The sequence below is a fragment of the Macaca fascicularis genome, chromosome 11 (assembly GCF_037993035.2).
Source record: "Macaca fascicularis isolate 582-1 chromosome 11, T2T-MFA8v1.1".
NCBI lineage: Eukaryota > Metazoa > Chordata > Mammalia > Primates > Cercopithecidae > Macaca > Macaca fascicularis.
Window position 1 is genome coordinate 93,770,200 of NC_088385.1, and position 17,321 is coordinate 93,787,520.

At 32.9% G+C, this 17,321-nt stretch overlaps 1 protein-coding gene across 5 annotated transcripts in view; it reads right to left on the minus strand.

The window, feature by feature from the left end:
• MGAT4C (MGAT4 family member C) overlaps nt 1-17,038 on the minus strand; it is a 914,262-nt gene extending 897,224 nt beyond the window's left edge. For 4 of the 5 annotated variants that reach the window (XM_074005926.1, XM_065524639.2, XM_045365671.3 and 1 more), the window contains exon 1: nt 16,720-17,038. The gene's annotated coding sequence lies outside the window, so the exon portion shown is untranslated. The remainder of the gene's footprint in view (nt 1-16,719) is intronic. The other variant, XM_015430651.4, reaches the window with a different exon arrangement.
• Between the last annotated feature and the right edge of the window lie 283 nt (nt 17,039-17,321).

Sequence of the window (17,321 nt, forward strand, 5' to 3'; positions counted from 1 at the left end):
TATAAGCCCATATTTATGGAGAAACAATAGATGTCAAATACTAGATAAGTTACAAAGTGGTACCTATAAAACACACTTCTCTGAAATGAAGAGATTTATATACAATAAGGTAATGTAATAAATTTTATTAATTGAATGAATAAACATATTTATTAAGCACTTATTACCATTAGGCTGTTTGCTAAACATACAACCCAGCCAATTATAACCTAAATTTAATGGGAAGACAGGCATAATTACAAAATAAACCCATAACTGTAATTTGTATATGATGAGGTAAAAGGATAACAGACAGATTGGGTGTAATCTAAAGTGGAGCATCAGGAGAGCTCCTTCTGAGGAAGATATAATGAATACCGTTATCATAAACACAGTTAAATGGCATAAGCAACATAAAAGAGGTACAAAAATTGTGATAAAATTGTAAGGGATGAAAAATAATGTTTATGTAAATTTGATGAACGCTGTAATATTTGACAAGAATCTTGAGTTATGCGTACAACTTTAGTAAGATCGAAGGAAGAATATTCTAAAAGAATGGATCTTTATAAACAAAAATACTTCACTGGAAAAAGGTAGAATGTGTAAAAGACATCATGCTGTTGTAACATCATTCCTGCAAACGAGTAATGGGATGGCTGGCAAGTCCAGACCAGATTGCTAAGAACCTGGTACATCATGATGCAACTTTGGAAATACAATTTAGAAGATCAGTGTCAACCACAACTGACTTCTCCCTTCAGCCCCTCATACCAATAGGTCCTAGTTGAGTCGGTCCACTTGTCTTTCACACTTACCCAACCCGCCGATAAGTCCGACTTCTAATCATAGAAGGCTCAAACCACAACTCAGGCTCAAACTAGAATCCCTTTGCCTCAACATAGCTTTCACTTGGCATTTCTCCCTTTCACTCGCTTGTTTTTTTTTTGTTTGTTTGTTTGTTTATTTTTTCAAATACATTATCCAAAACCATTAATTAAGAAAAGAAATCAAGAACAAAATTACATTTGTGTTAAAACTAAGTTAGGGCATAGCTCACTTCAGTCTTGAACTCCTGGGCTCAAGCGTTCACCTGCTTCAACCTCCAGAGTAGCTAGAATTACAGGTGTGTGCTACCAGTGTGGGCTTTTTTTTTAACATTCTTTGAAGAGACAGGGTCTCACTATCTTGCTCATGCTGGTCTCGAACTTCTGATCTCAAGCAATCCTCCTATCTCAGCCTCCTGAGTTGCTGGAATTGGAGGTAGGAGCCACCTCTCCAGGCCCCTCAAAAGTTAGTTTCTTCCTAGCCTGGGAGATAGCCCTGGACACTCACCTACAGGACTTACTTGCAAATTAATAATTTAGAGTATCTAAATGTCTATAAAATAAGTAAAAATCAACACAAATTCAATCTATAATTTTTAAAAAGAGAAGGGAAACTATAGCAAAAGAATAACTAAAGAAAATAGGTAAACCACACTACGTAATTTTTACCTCAGAGTGGGTAACCAATTTCCATTAATTTCATGTAATTATCTGTTAATTTTTACTGAAAATTTTAATTTTACAGAAAAAAACAGATAATTACGTCTACAGGGCATAAATATAAATCAGAATTTCACCATCTCTTGGAACACATAAGAAAACAATGAGGATAATTGTCATATTGTCTGGCAAAGCTCAGGGAAAGAGTAAAATACAATCATAAAAGTATCAAAAAAAGATATCCAGGATAGAAAATGGGCAAAAATAAAAAATATAATTTTTAAAGAGAGTTAAAAGGGATTAAGGATAAAATGATAGACATAAAAAAAAGAGAAGCAAAAAAATAATCAAAAGGAACACAGAAAATAAAATACAGGTTAAAGAAAGAAAACATTTTATCTATTTTTTTAAAAAGGCTAATAAGTGATACGGAGAAAACAGTAGAAGTGAAACATAGATAAGGAGAGCTAACATTTGTGTAAGTGTATTCCCATGGAATAAAATGTAAATAATAAAACAAAACTAATAGTTTTTAAAAGTTTATATAGTAATCCTCACTTATGCAGGGTTTCAGTTGCTCATGGTCAACCACGGTTTGAAAATATTAAATAGAAAGTTCCAGAAATAAACAATGTGTAAGCTTTAAATTGCCTATGTTTTAAGTAGCATGATGAAATCTTCCACTGTCCTGCTCCATCCTACCCAGAACATGAATCATCCCTTAGTTCAAGGTACCCATGCTCACCTGCCCATTAGTTCCTGAGTGGCTGTCTCAGATCATCTCAGTGGCAGTCAAATCTTATCAGATTGACCCTGGCATATTTGCAGTGCATGTGTTCAAGTAAATCTCACTTGGTTTAAAAACAGCCCCAAAGCACAAGAGTAGAGATGCTGGTAATTTAACTATGCCAAAAGGAAGCTGTAAAGTGATGTTTAAAGGGAAAAAGTCAAAGTTTTCTACTTTATAAGCAAAAAGTAAATTGCATGTTTAGATCGCTAAGATCTAGGTTAAGAATGAATCTTCCATTTGTAGATTGTGAATAAGGAAAAATAAATTTGTACTAGTTTTCTTAAACTGCAAAAGTTATGGCTACAGTACATGATAGTTAAGATGGAAAAGGTGTGTATATAGATGGAAAGCTATCTGCAGTTTAAGCATCTACTGGGGGTCTTGGAAAGGAAAGCAACCCCTCCAGATGAGATGCAACTACTGTAATCCAAAAATAAATAAATAAATAAAAAGGATAGAATCTGCACCTTGAAAAGAAGTGTCATGTCCTAGAGGAAAAAAAAAAACAAAAATGGTCCCAAGCTGTCAACACTGAACGTATCTCAGTAAGTTTGCTTGATATCAAACAGAATTCTTATTCAGAAAATGCTTTAGACAGCCAGGCAAAAAAAAAAAAAAAAAAAGAGAGAGAGAGAAGAAAATAAAAAATACAAGTTTTTAATACTGAAATTAACAAGAGGGAAAAAATACAATCTTGGAATTCTTTTGTAGAGCCTTTACTGCTAGATTAAAATGGAAAAATACCTTCAAAATGCTCAAGGGAATGAACTATGACCCAAGGAACTTATATTGAACTAAATAATCTTTTAAGAATAAAAGCAATAAAAGATTTTGAATACACAAGAAATGTTTTCATGAACTGTTTCTGATCTAAGTAGAAAAGATCAACACAAGTCAATCAAAAACGACTAGAAAAACCTCTAGAGTAGGAAGGAATTTATACATTTATCTGTAGATGTAAGATTCAAACTAATGTGAGGTTTTGGGTGAAGTAATAGAAGGTATGTACTTAATGCCTAAATATAGAAGTGATGTAAACACCAAGGTTTGAGGAAAGAGGGTAAGAAATCAGGAAGTATGTGGAATACTGACTTTTCTAATTATTACCAATATCCAAAATAGATGGAGCTCATGAACACTTCTCAAATTCATAAATGTGAGTCAGTGAGATAATTTTAAAAGAAAAAACTTTTCCGATATCTCAAAACCATCCTAAATCTTTGCTATATATAAGATAAACCTGATGAAAAGTGATTCATATATTTTTTAATGTGCAGAGATATAGACAATTTAAACATAAAGAAGCAGAGTTCGCTGTATCAATAACAAACAAGTATATATTTAGGCCAAAACTATTAACTGAGACAAATCAGAGCTCTTTATAACATTAATGGATACCAGCAACATTGAAGATAAAACAGTAATGACTATGTATCACATAAGAGCTTCAATATACACGGACACATTTGTAGGAAATACACGGAAAAATGGAAATATCATCATGAAGAATATTTAATTTTACTTATCTGGGTCATTGACAGAATATTTAAAGACATAAAATACATCGTTCTAGTAAATGATGGAGCTTGATTTAAAGTTATCATCACTGGCTCTAGAAACTGAGCTTTTTACAAGCATACAACAAGTGTGATACTACAGTGCCCCTTGTCTGATGCAAGTGAACAAAAGTTTATATATTCGGAGGTGAAATAAAAAATGTTTCCTCTGACTAAAACAAAAAAACGCATGAAAATAAGGGATCTTGGAGATTAAAAAGGAAAGAAAATAAAATAATTTTCTCCAAAGGAGACTGTAGTGTGAGGACAGTTACTGTGACTGGCAATAGTGCTAAGAGCCTACTTCAGATCAATTGAGGTGACACCAGAGTACTAGATGCCTCCCAGAATCCAGCAGAAAGCGAGTGTATCCAGGACCCAACAAGCTCCTCACACTGTTACTGCATCTCCCTTACAGCTTCATAATTATGGGATACCTAATCAACCTCTTTCTTGAGCTTGCCTCTACTCTATTGCTCTCTTTAAACTGCTTTGCCCTGACTCATTTGCACATCAGCCATTAATGGCTACAGACTTCCTGCCTTACTTGACTCCCCAGTATAGGCATCCAAATAAAACTGATTAGAGTTTTCATGATGCTACTCCAGATTCCAGGGCTTAGTTTAAGTCATGAGGTCACATTTATTTCATGCTGATCTGGTGAGAGACAGAGCAGGATTAGCTTATAAAAATTGGCTGCAATTGAGGACTCTCAAAAGTCTAGTGTCGGTGTTGACTCCATTTTACAAATATGGTAATTTAAATCATTATTAAAGTTAATTAAAAAATTCTACCCAAAGTATTATTGATACGTCCATGTTTCAATGATGCCGTCATATTCTTTTTGTTTAAAGGCACCTTGCAAAACAAAAACTAAGAGCAAATGTCTTTTTACTCAAAACAGTTCATTGAAATTTTTATCCATGAGAATGTAACAGTTATAATTTTAAAAATCCAACAGAAATCATGGTTTGTTGAGGGTAGGCATGACTGGGAATGAGAGAGTTCATGTACGTGAGTGCATATGATTCTCCTTAGGCCGATATATTACAGCACTCTTCGACTCCTCCTGGGAATTAGTGATCCAGTTAAACTGAAACAAAAGGGAAATGGGGGGAGGTTCCACTAAATCTTCGTAAGTATAATGTTATACTTGTGCTTTTATAATTTTAGTCTATGTATATTTGTCTAAAATACAAAGAAAAATAATTTTTTTTGTTCAAAAAGAATGATTGTAAAGCCAATTAAAGAAGCTTTCTAGACATCTCTGCTACTAATCCCCCATTCTTCTAACATAACAGAAATAATATGGTACTTAATTTTCCTTAGGAAAATCAATTCATATATTAGTAGACACACAGAAAAATTGAATGATATCACTTATAAGATCACAACAAAAACATTTCAGACACAAGATATTTATTTCTATTTATTGCAAAACTACTTTAGTGTGAGATCTCCTACCTAAAATCATTTTAATTGAACCGAGTAAAGCCTGGCCATATTAGCAGCAGGGAGAGACCATGTTGATTTTATGGCATCCATGAAAACAAAGATAGGAGATGGAGCATTTAATTAGAACGCAAAATCTTTTTGTTTCTGGTGCAACAATGCACATGGTCAAAAACCTTATAAAATGGACAAATATTAGTATTCTCTCAACAAACAAAGGAGACACTACTTTTTCTTTACACTTTCCTGAATATTTCCTACTGAGTTTTCCTCAGTAGCATTTTCCTGTAAACAAAATATCTGTTGGATACTGAACAATAACTACCAGGTCAGAATCAAAGGGAAAAAGTCGTGAGTATAGTTGTAGATTTAGATGAAGTCGAAAATGTGACAATGAATGAAACTGTCCTAATAGAGCAAATATAGAAAAATATAAACGCACAATGACGCTTAGAGAAATGTATACTTAAGAGTTCAACAAAAGAAAAATGCCTTGGAAAGACATGCATTTATCATAGTTAAACAAATAGAAAGAAAGTGTTGTAGTAAATCATATGTTTGATTGTCTGATACAGATAAAAAATGTGGCAGAAAAAATTCATTTAAAAGTCAAGTAAGTTTTGCTTTATATACAAGCTGATAATTTCAAAGTCAAATATGTATAAAGGCATCATACCATGTTAATTAATCACAAGTAAATAAATAAGTAGAAAAATTATCATGAAGTATAAACTTGAAAAAAGTTTATATGCTTTCTGGGAAACCAGTAACTTAAAACATGATAGAAACCCTATCAATAAGTAGGCTAACTTATAATTAGCCTTAACTGTCTACATGATTTGGAAATATATACCCATTTTTTTCCATTAGATTAGGAATCTCTAAAGATAAAAATTTAGAAGACTAACTTGAGCTTTCACTTAGTAATTAATGGTAGTAGGAAAAATTAAATGTAGAAAAATTGTAGAAATAGAATCAAATGCATTTAAAATGGAAAATCTGTTATGAATAAAATATTATGGTAAAGCTAATTATCTGTAGATTTTTATATGTCTATAATAGCTTATTCAATCAGAAAACATCACATTTTTAAGAGAAAATAACTTTTTCATTTTAAACAGGAAACAAGCAAAATAATAAATAATTTTAACTAGATTTTATGTTTATCATTTATATTTTTACTCCGAGATATGTTAAACAAGTAAGGTAGTTTATATCTAAAATAGGCAATCTAATCTTATCAGGCTAGAATATAACATTATGCATAATCTTACTATATTTTCCTAACAAACTTTTAAAAAATTGTTTTTTGTGCTTTATTCTTAGCTTTTAAAAATGACTTTTACAAATATCGACATAGAGTAAATTAATTTGAACATTAGTTGGTTTTCAAACACACATTCAGGTTAATAGAAATTCTAGGAAAATAAGTACTGTCTTCACTCCTTGACAGTGCACAATCACAAAAAGTAGCCCCCCAAAACAAACCATATGTGCATGAACTAGTTAATGGATGAAGAAAATTTGGCATGTACAAAGAATGGGATGCTATTGGGAGATGAAATGATGCTACAGTATGATGATCCTAAAAACATTATGCTAAGCAAAAGAAGCAAGACACAGAAGACTACATGTTATATGATTCTATTTACGGGAAACGTCCAAAAAAGCAAAGATAGAGAGACAAAAAGCAGACTGGCAGTTGCCTTGGGTGAGAAATGAGAGAACTATAAGTGGACATGTGGATTCTTTCTGGGATTATGAAAATATTCTAAACCTGGATTATGGTAATAGTTGTACACAATATAAATTTGCCAAAAGTTGTTGACTTATATGTTTAAAGACTTCTATGGTATGTAAATTATACCTCAACAGAGCTATTTAAAGGGAGGTATATTATATACACATTTATACTTTTCAGATATTAATAAAAATGCAAAATTTTGTCTGTTGCCTCACCCAAGAGTAACTTCATAGCAAAACACAAATCCCAATTCTTAGTTTGCCTTAATTTCAAGTATCATATATAATACACAATAGTAGATTTTACATCATATGAGAAATTGTTTTATACTGGCTGATTATGTTCACCTGTCATTGAAAAGAAAGGATGGTTACAAATTCTATGTAGTTACTACCTGCAATATATTTTCTAATGATATTAATTAACATATGCATTTAATTATATAGTCTATACATCCTTCCAAACCTCTAAAAGTAGCTCCTAAACAACCACTAGGCTTTATCATCCTATAAATATTCTTATAATTGTAAAACATTTGAAAGATTGAGTAACTATTTCAAATAAATCCAAAGTTAAATATAATGTAATTGTTAAAACTTTCTACAAAATTTAAGGTCCAATATATATTCATTCAAGCTTTAAAATTTCATGCAATCTTAGGAGTATTCTATATTTCTTTATTTTCCTCATCTTATTTCAAACAAAAAATATCAAGTGTGTTCATAACTTAGAAATGATTTCAGTGACCTATAGCAAAATGACTAAGAACAGCAATAATGGTTTTGACATTAATAATGTTTTGGAGGCACAAGTGTTTTGTTCTTTTGTTTGTTTTATAATTGTCGTTGCTTATACTGGAGAAAGAAAATTGATCAATTTCTTTTCTGACTTGTCTCTTACATTACAGAGCTTGAAAAGACCTTAAGGTAACATTTCAACAGCAACCTCACAATAACTTGACTATTTTATTTGTTTTCCCTACCCAAAGACAGCAGTACTAGATAAAATGAAGGGAAATTACGAGACATGTTTACATACATATAGATTTTTTTTACATTTATATAATAAAAAATTCATTGCTGGATATACTTTAGAAGTATCCTTAATAAACAAAAGAAAATGGTTTATTACTTAATTTTACCTCATGAACATATAGGGTAAAATTCCTGTGTAAGTATAATGCAAGTATATACACATATGCCCATGTCTATATCTATGTTGGGTTGCCTATTAATTACTGGACCTGTCTGCCCATGTTTGAACTTGAGCCTGAGTCTCACTGTCCCTCTTGTCAGTCCATCCATCTGTTTCTGCACCTGTATGCCCATTTGCGCTTGTCTACCTGTCTATCCATCCATCTCTATCTGTGGTATGTTTCACACTGTCTTTTAGTTTGCTTGCCCCTGTCATGGGGTCTGACTATTCCTATCCCATTTTTAATTTCTATCTGTTATTCTGTCACCACATGTGTTTATCAGCCTGTCTCTGTTTGGGTACTCGTAAGGCTGTATGTATTGGTCTCTAAGTATGTATGTATCTAAGTGTCTGTCTATCCATGACTCTATCTATGTGTGCATATGGGCAGATTTTTCCTTTAATGCAGATTTAGTGGATACTATCTTTAAAAATAATCATTGTTTCTTAAGAGATTAATGCGTATAGTATTGTTTGTGTCTGTATGTATCTCCCAAGTCCCTAACAACTCTCTAGGCCCAAACTACTTAATGGTTAGACCTAGAGATTACTCATGTTTTATGAAAGCCAGTTTCTCTCAGCCTATTTAAGACCATGCTCTATTGCATTCTGCCTCTTTATTACAAGATGGCTCCTAATGAAACAAACAAACAAACTTGTGACCGGTAGATGCGGATATCTACACCTCAGGCCTCTGCTTTCTAGTTACCCTCCTCCTAAAGAGGAGCTGTGAAGGTTTTGTGTGCAATTGCAGCCCCACTCTACATTTCCCTAGAACCTCTACCTCATGGCGTATGTGGGTATTTACTAAAGGTTTAAAGATAATTAGAAGGAGTTTTAAGATAAAAACAAGACTTGAAACTAATGCTAAATACAACGGATCTCAAGGTCAAAGGAGACTATATAATAACTCAAATGTTCAGAAAGTTTTTTATGGGCATTTCTCCCATTCCAACTTGATTTTCAAGATCCAGCGCCCCCCCACCCCTGCCGACGTTCATTGGCAACCATGAAGAGTATACCTTTTTCAATAATTTGCCATGTTAATCTTAATTTCTACATGTAAATTCTACCTATTCTCATAAAGATATCCATTTTCCTTCAGTATTCCCAACCTTGAACCCACAATGATAATCGAAAAGAAGAAAGAAAAATCCGTGGTAGGTAATTTTCTAAAGCTTGAATCATTCTGTGAGGAACAATATTATGTAGAGGGAGGATGTCAGAGATAAACCACAGGGCGTCTAATGTTCCAAATCCTGTACACTTCAGGGTCTATTTGTGATGGGATAAGAAGATACTTCCCCATATTCTTCCTGTAGACTAAAAATCTGCTTTTCAATCTCCTGTGAGTAAGGCTTGGAAAAAATACAAACACGCATGACACCAATGTGTATATAAACACCCTCACACATACACATTTACATTCCTACTCACATGAACACAAAATCGTTCTAGAGATAGTAAATCTAAATTCATATTAAATAAAAATAACTTCATTGCAATTTAATGTACATAGTTATCCATGTGTCCAAATAAAAATAGCTGAAGAAATATTGCTTTGGTATTGTTCTCCTGTGTCCAGGAGCCTACTAAGGACTAATATAACAGGGTCTATTAAAACAGTTTTCTAAACAATAACAGTGTTTTATTAAGTTTCTACATATGCACAGGCATATATTTTAATGGCATGATAGATATTACAATTAAAATCTGGAATTATTAAGCCTGTTTATTTACATTGCTTGATTTGGGCAGGTGATTGACAATCTTTCTCTTTATGATGATTATATTTCTTGTATTGGATATGGGAATCTGACAATATCACAAAGATTCTATTATGAAAATGAGGTGACAGAAAAATAATTTATGAAGTAGATCAACTGTACTTATATCGCATGGGGGTGCTGGCCTACTTTTCAAAGATGTTCTAACAAATTCAAATTTGGCAATAAAATAAAACTCAGTTCTACAAAAAATACTGTAGGCACATCAGATGCATCACTGAACTTAAAAAGGAAAACCCAGGAATTTACACAACATCATATGCTTCTTCGAATCAAAGCAGAATTACCACCTGGCAAAGATTTTCCCCAAACATGTCCCTCCACAAAACCATTCAAGTCTACTCCCTGTATATTAGAATATTTATAACTACTTGTCCATTTGGCTTATTCACTATTTATCTACATAACATGAATTATTAAACTACATATGAACTTATTTACTTGCAAAATTAAACACAAAATTTTTGTAACTTTCAAATTATACCATTTTATTCTTTAGCTATTCTATGATAAGTCTGACTTATTTATCTATACTCATTCACTAAAATATTTTGAAGAAAAAAATTACTAAAAAGATAAATCACATACTCTATGAGAAAAGACAAACAGAAATCATATAATTAACTAGATTGGCATCATTCCTGTGATTTACCTAAATATGTAAATGAGATTAAAATAAGCACCATATTATCTTCCCTGTTTTTCACTTACAGTGCTATGTGATACATATTTTTCTACATTTTTATAGCTTTTCTTACAGTAAACATAAAACTGCCACGGTTTGAGAGCCATTATAGTATATTGGTTAAATGTGAGATTGTGGGACAAAGATTCTGACCCAAACCTTAGCTAACCACATAATCTACTTATGCGAAGTAATCATGGACAGTTGCTTCATCTTTCTTGATTTCCACATCTGTAAAATGATTATAATAGGAAGTACTCTGGAAGGTTGCTAGTAGAATAAAAATGAGAAAACACATATTTAGTAACAGTATTTACTCCACAGAATGTATTCAACATAAAAATACGTTATGATGTGTTTTTTTTTCCATATATCGTTTTAATACTGAAACTTTTAAGTGTACATTAACAGTGAACTTAAAATCCTGAGGTAGATATTTACATCAAATTGAGATTGTTGGAGGTACATTGGTAGAAGAAATAGGTCTAGTTACATTTTTTAGGTTAAAAATAATTGCTGCCATTTGTATATTAGACTATCTTGTGTCATAATATGGAAGTTTAGAAAATTTAGAAAACACCTTACCAAAGTAGGAAATTTGATCAAACTTTGAAAGGCTTTGAAAGTCCCTGAATATCCTAGGAGAGGATAACTTATGCTCCTTGGCCAAATATGGTCTAAGGATAACTTTTACATTTTTAAGAGTGAAAGAGAGGGAGGAGAAAGAGAACACAGAATAATATGCAACAGAATCTTATGTGGCCTACAAAGTCAAAACATTTATTGTATTACTTTGCTAGAACCGCCATAACAAAATACTACAGACTGGGTGGTTTAAATAACAGAAGTTTATTTCTTACAATTGAAAGGTTACAAGTCTAAAATCAAGGTGTCAGCAGGGTTGTAATCTTCTGAGGCCTCGCTTCTTGGCTTGTAGATGTCCATCTGCTTCCTGTGTCTTCACATGTTCTTTCCTCTGTGTAAGTCTGTGTCCAAATTCCCTCTTCTTAGGATACCAGTCCTATTGGATGAGGGCCTACTCCAATGACTTCGTTTCAATTTAATTCCCTCATTAATGAACCTATCTGCAAATATAGTCACATTCTGAGATACTGGAGGTTAAGTCTTCAATATATGAAATTTAGGGAGACACAATTCAAACCACCTTTTCTGCCTGTTTTGTTTTGTTTGTTTGTTTTTACAAAAAGTAGTTAGCAGCCTGTGTTCTGGAAGCCTGAGGAGGGTACACTTGATAAGTGAACCAGTATTTTCCTAGCGCCTCCTTTACCATTTGTTTGATACTATATATAAATTGAGAGAATCACTCAATTTAGAGATTTGCTTTCCCATTACAAATTTGTTTGGCTTATTTTACTTAGCATAATGTCCTCAGGTTCATCCATATTGTCACAAATAACCAAATTTCTTTCTTTTTTAATGCTGAATAGTATTTCATTGTGTATATATAACACATTTTCTTTATCCATTCATCCAACAATGGACACCTAGGTTGCTTCCAGATCTTAACATTTAAATATATCTATATCTATCTATATACTTATAGATATATCTATAGATAGAGATAAATATAGATATAGATATGTCAAAGATAGATAGATAGACAGATAGATAGATAGATAGATAGATAGATAGATAGATAGATAATTTCCTGAGGGAAAAATGGCTCAAGGGATTAGTGGCCAAGCCAAAGCATTTAATTCTAACTTTGGGTCAAAGGGGCAGGGTTTAACATTATGGAAATATTTGCCTGCAGTTAGCCATGGACAGAAGAAGAAAGTAGGTGAGCACAAATCTGTGACCACAAGCAAAGTCTGAAAATCAAACTAAATAACAGCAAACTCAACATCAGGGTGGACCTGGATCTGGTGATGTTATGATAGAAACAATAACCATTACTATCTTTTACTGCTTTACAAGGCCATATAATAGTATTTTGTGACATTTTGTCATTTGATCCATATCACCACATGAATATGCTTACCTACCGTCTGCTTCCCCTAGCCACCACACACACACACACACACCTTTACAGATTAGGAAACACAGCTGAAATTATAACATAGGCTTTAATCTCCTTAAGCATTGGGTCAAAATATCCAAAAATAATACAAGAACTTCAAGAATCTTTTTATAAATGAAGTCAGATGCCTAAAATGTCTCTTTATTGGTGTGTAGGTGAGCATCTGTAGGTTTAAGGCAGGATTGGCACTGTCAACAGACACTGACTCTAGAGAAAATAAAAACAAACTCAAATTGTTCATCAGCAGGTACTTGCTTTTGTGTCCACATTTTGCCCTAGCTAGGATATGCTAGATACTTTCCTGTAATGCACTTTCAAAACAATTAGTTGGTGGTTCCCTTTTGTACAGAGATAAATTCAACACAACACATGTCTGTCTTTACTTTTTGTATTGATATTTGGAAACACGTACAAAATTTTGTTTCCAAAATTGTCCAAATATCAATGTGTTTCCAAATATCAATACAAAAATTAAAGACAGACATGTGTTGTGTTGAATTTATCTTCCCATATAACTCAGAATCTTAAGGAATTTTTCTGTGTATTTTTAACTTAATATGAGATGCATCTGAGAAATTCAGATGTAGAATTTTTCAATAGTCTTGAGACCCAATAAAAACAGTTTCTAGCATGGATACTATTTTGGTAAAGATTTAAATTCACAGTTAAGGTCAACATCTGGCTGAATTGAACATTCACATTTGACAGTTTTACTCTCATTAAAAAATGTTTAGCATTTTTTCAAAGCAGAAACTGTCTCTTATTTTAATAAGGGTCTTCATATATTTGCTTTGTTCCTTGAGGGATGGATTGGTATGCTTGAACTACTCTGTGCAGTTAGAATTTAAGGCCATATCACTAGATAAGCCACTGTATCAAAATAAAATGCAAATGAAAAGGGCAAATGGCACAGCATAATGAGCAAGAGGATTTATTGTCTTGTCTTCTATTTCCATATCCTTTGGGGAAATGTAAAAGTGGGAAATGAGGAATCGTTCTCTCTGCTTTCTCTGGCAAATTATGGTTGATAATTTAGCTATTAGATAACCATATAGAACATGCCAAGTGATTTCCCAAACTAGTCACTTTTCAGTTTTATCTATGTGTAACTATCTATAGGTTCTTTAATTGCAAACAGTACCCACATACTCAATGCATTATTTTTATTACTGAAACTGCTAAATAGACATGTGATAATACACATGTACACAGCCAAAACCCCCCTCCACACACACACACAAACACACACACACCTTTAAAGAGTCAAATTAATCTCAACTAGAACATCCTTATGGGAAAATATGTGAAAAAATATATTCAAAAATATGTACCATTTATTGAGCACATGCTATGCACAAACTGTGTATTTGTTATTTAATGTATGTGATCCCCACTACCCACAAGCATGTAAAAGGAAGATACCACTGGTGGCATTATACACACAATGAGACAGAGGTGTATAGAGATCAATTAAACAAACTAGCTTAACAGATTTAAACTTAGTTTGTCTTATCATCAATCCTATCTTCTGTCGACTATAACACTTTGATATATGAAATATAGTTAAAGGAGAATTTGAAAACAACTTGATGATCAGTCTGGAATCCTCTGTAAAGATGAATGCAAGTCATTGACTGAATATAGGACATTTCATGCCTCACATGCACATAAGCAGCAACTAAAGAGTCAGGCTTCATTTCCTCCCTCTGTGTGTACCAATTAGAGGTCCTGAAATATTAATAAACTTGCTGATTTAGGAGAGAATACCATTACATATTTTTTTCCTACATGTTGCTTGGAAGCAACAAACATATCATGGGCACTCAATAAATGTTATTTAACAACATCTAATAAAATGAAATTATGGTAATATATTTTGTAATAAACTCACCATAAGATGAGGCAAAGTAAGTTTTAGTACTAAACCTGGAAGGTGAGCAGATTTCAATAGCTGGGTAGGTGAATGAATCCTATTGGAGGCAAGAGACACTAACACAATTGTGGTAGAAAATGTTAATAAGAGGTCAGATATATAAAATTTTTTATTGCACTTTGACAACTGGAGCTACCCCTCCTGATTTTCATCTTTGTTATACTCATCTAACATTCAAAAGGCAAATTAAACAATACATTGCTAAACTTCTATTCTAACTCCTCCATACCCATGAAGTGACTCTATTTCATTATCCATTGGTATCATCACTGGTATGATTTTGAAAGAACATAAAATATGTTCCCTGAAATGCTTTCTTTTATTCCTACTTGTGCCTCTTTTAGTACATTGGTTGAGATTTTCAGAGGAGTCAGTTGTAATTTTTAAAAAAAGAAAAGAGAGAGAGAGGATGTGAAGTCACTGTATCCTCTGAAAGTCATAAGCCATGGAATTGTAAAACTCTAAGACATTCAGGAGTGTATGTAGTTTCAGAGAGTGCACTTCTGTAGATTTAAATTAGAGCTGCAAGTTATTGGGGGAGAAACCAGACTGGGAGCAATCTCACTTTTTTTATGTTTTAAAGTGAGTGGAGAGAAAAGGTTCCACAAAGGAGAGAAATCTTGCCAAATGGAGGAATCCATAGGGAAACTTTAATTTAAGGCTGTGTTCCTCAATTCCTGTAAAGTTCATGAAAAAAGAAGCACTTAAAAGTACTATTTGAGGACTCTATACTCTTTTCTCTTTTCCATTTTTTTGCCTTTTACAATCCCTGTGAGGAAAGAGAAAATGCACTTAAAGTTACGATTTGGGTGACTCAATCCTTCTCTCTTTCCTTATTCTTCTAATAGTCTTTCTAATGCTCCGAAGAAATTAGAACAGACTTAACAAGGGCTCTTGTGAAGCTCACCACCACTTCCTCTCTTAAGCCTGTTATTAACCCACTGAAGGGATCACAAACTTTGTGTTCCAGTCCAAATACAGCAGCAGGTACACCATGCTCCAGGTCAAATATACCTGCTATTCTAACCATTTTCATAGTCATTTTTAACACGGAAAAACAGCAACAATATGATAGAGTTCACTGAGACAATTCACACAATAATAAAACATTAAAAAAGCTCAAAAGCCCTAATAATACATGTTTATAAGCTAACTGTGGTTACTAGATGCTTCTTTTCTATTCTACACTCCCATTCTGTCTCTGATACAGAACATACACACACACCTTTAACTTTTCAGAAACAGACACGGAGTCACCTTTGCTGTTCTAAGATATCGTAAGTATAATAGGATAAATTTCAGTTTAGAATAAGGCTTTCTACCATTTTTTTTGCTCTGTTGATATTCAGAAGTTTTTCAGTTTTTAACATTTTGCTTTGCTAAACAGTTCTTATACTTCTATGAAAGGCATTGAGGTTTTCACTAACAGAACAAAGTTAAATAATAATTTTGTAGCATAAATAACAAACTGTAGCAATCAATTTTAGTAAAATCCTTTCAAACTCAAAAATAAACATCTGTAAGGCAACAAAGTATATCTACATAATATTATCAAAAATACTTCTACTGAAGTTTCTTTAAATTAAATACTTTCATCATTCAAATATTTATATATCCTACACATCCATGGTACCAAAATAACTATAAGCATTTGAGACAAAGTTTGTATTTGGGAAAATATAGAGAAAATACTATGATTGCTTTAAAAGATTCAAAAATACATATGGGTAAGTGAGTTTCCAAAGTACATATTTTTCTTCACTATATGTTTCAGCTACAAAAGGAAAATCCTCAAGAGAATTAATATGAACTTATGATAATGCAGCCTGCAGCACGGTTTTGTTGTGATTTTTTCTGTTTTTGCTGACAATGCAATTCAAACTATATTCTACTAATCTTTAGTAAAGGAAGCTGATTATTTCACCTATAAACATGCAGCAATAAAGTGTCATTCTTCAGTCAATACCGACTACTTAACATCTTTCTCTTTTTACAGGTTTGGATCCCCAGCTCATTAGATTATTACCTGATAAAGAAGACAGGGTAATGAATTGAGAAAATAACTACGTACCTTCAGAGAAAACCTGCCCGATAACAATAATCCATTAGAAAACTGGCAATATCCTCTGATCTATTGCCCGCAAAGCCATGACTTGATGGAGAGTTTCATTCCCTGGGCTCAGTTCTCCAGAAGAAAATCAGCACAATTTAAATATTTCTTGGAATGTGACAGCTCTCTAGATCCCGGGTTGCATTCTGTTCCCCAGGGATGGCAATCTGGTGTTCCTGTGTGCATAGAGCGGTGAAGATGAATTGAAAACGCTTGAGATAAATTAGGAATGGCTAAGTTAAAATTGTCTCTGCTCCAGACTCTCTCATCTGCAGTCTGCAAGCCTGTTTTTCTGTGAAAAAGCTAGATGGCAGGCTGCCTCAGTAAGTTCTTCTTAAGCGACAGAGAGCATTTTCAATGAAGAAAAATTCTCCCATTATCTAAGCTAATGTGACTGCTGCTAAATCTAGTTTTTAAAGTGTCTGCTGGCATGAAATTCATTTTCACTATTGCTTTCTTTCAAAGTAGTCTAGAATCCACGCTATCAGGCTATATACACTTCTATCTGACAGAAATATTTGAAGTTTTCTCTTTACGAATTAAATCGTATCTCTTTTGTTCAG